This window comes from Condylura cristata, unplaced genomic scaffold, assembly GCF_000260355.1.
Source record: "Condylura cristata isolate star-nosed mole 26May11 unplaced genomic scaffold, ConCri1.0 scaffold00009, whole genome shotgun sequence".
NCBI classification, from domain to species: Eukaryota; Metazoa; Chordata; class Mammalia; order Eulipotyphla; family Talpidae; genus Condylura; species Condylura cristata.
This window is the reverse complement of record NW_004567110.1, coordinates 1,473,373-1,474,853: the sequence shown is the minus strand read 5'-3', so window position 1 is coordinate 1,474,853 and position 1,481 is coordinate 1,473,373.

The following is a 1,481-nucleotide window of genomic DNA, read 5'->3' as shown; positions in this document are numbered from 1 at the left end:
CCGCCTCTGTGCACGGCCCCTGGGTCTGGCGGAGACTGCGGTGCGGGCCGGCCGGCCGCTCCCCGCGAGCCGACTCTGGGGCGCAGTAAAGAGCTCGGAGTCGGGGTCTCACTTCAGTGTCTGGTGGTGTCTGTGCGTGACCCCGCCCGCCCGTGCCCTGACTGGCCCAGCACACTGGCCGTCCGGGCAGCAGAGGCTGACAGTCCCCGTCCAAGCCAGCTGGTGCTCACACCTCGGCCCCGGGCCCACAGGCCGCCCGCACTTCCCAGGTGGGGGAGCAGCGGGGACGCCCCTGGAGGTGGCGGGGGTCGGGACCCTGGCTGGACTCTGGTGTGGGCTGCCTGGCGCAGTGCGCAGAAATGCAGGGACGGGTGAGGAGGGGCGGGGGCAGGTCCGCAGGTGGCCTGTGCCAGTGGCTGCCGTGGACAGGGCTCAGCAGCTGGGCAGGGGCGCGCCCCGCAGCGGGGACAGCTCAGCCGGCAGCCTGATGTCCCCTGGGTCACCAGGCCTCTGCTCCTGGGGCTCTGCGAGGGGGCCCGGCCTCCAAGCCTTGCAGGCCCAATGTTCCCCCCAGAGTCCACTCAGGAAGGGCAGCTGCGTAGTCTTCAGTGCGCCGGGGCAGAGCGGCCGAGCCTGTGCTCTGACCTGTGCCGCCTGCAGGTCGTTGCTGCCCGCCAGGTGCCTGTGGGAGCCAGGGCCACCGCCTGCTGGGCAAGCTGGGGCGTGGCCGCGAAGCCTGTCCCGCTGGGGTGGCAGCATGCTGCCTGGGGTCCGTGGGGTGGTGCCACCTGCGCTGGAGGGCTGAGACACGCCCCCAAGGAGCCCCCTGCACCTGTGAGCCCGCCAGGCCCCGCAGCAGACAGGAAGGCAAACGGCACAGCAACGGGGCTTCATTTCCAAAACCAGGAAAGTGACCAACTTCAACCCAAACAGTGGGCCGGGGAAGACTCAGCCCGGGAGGGGCGTGGCCGGGAGGGGCGTGGCCTGGAAGGGCGTGGCGGGGAGGGCGGCCCCGTTGGGGGTGGGCAGCAGGAGGCGGTAGCGGGGTGCGGCTGTTCCAGGTGGGGTCTGGTCGCGGGCATCATCGGGACGTGAGGACCCCGAAGTCCTGGGGTTTGGGGTCGGATGGCCAAGGGTGGGCCTCAGTGACCCCACAAGCCAACAGAAGACGCAGGACCCCAACAGCGCCCGCGAGACGCGCGCCTCTTCCGTCCATGCGCCCTGCCCAGTCCCAGGCTCAGGCTTCTCGAACCTTCCAGGCCCCTGCTAGAACAGAGATCCCTGGGCCCCGGCGTCCCTCGCGCGTGTAGTGCCCTTCGAGCGGCGGTTTCCCAGCGGGCTGCGCGCTTCTAGAAGGTTCTAGCCTGTGTGTCCTGTTCTTCGAGGCCCGACCCCAGAGAGGTCCTAGGAGGGTGATAGGGTGGGCGGGGGGTGCAGGCGCCTGCGGGGAGCAGCGTGGGTGGCAGTGCGGGGGCGTGCTG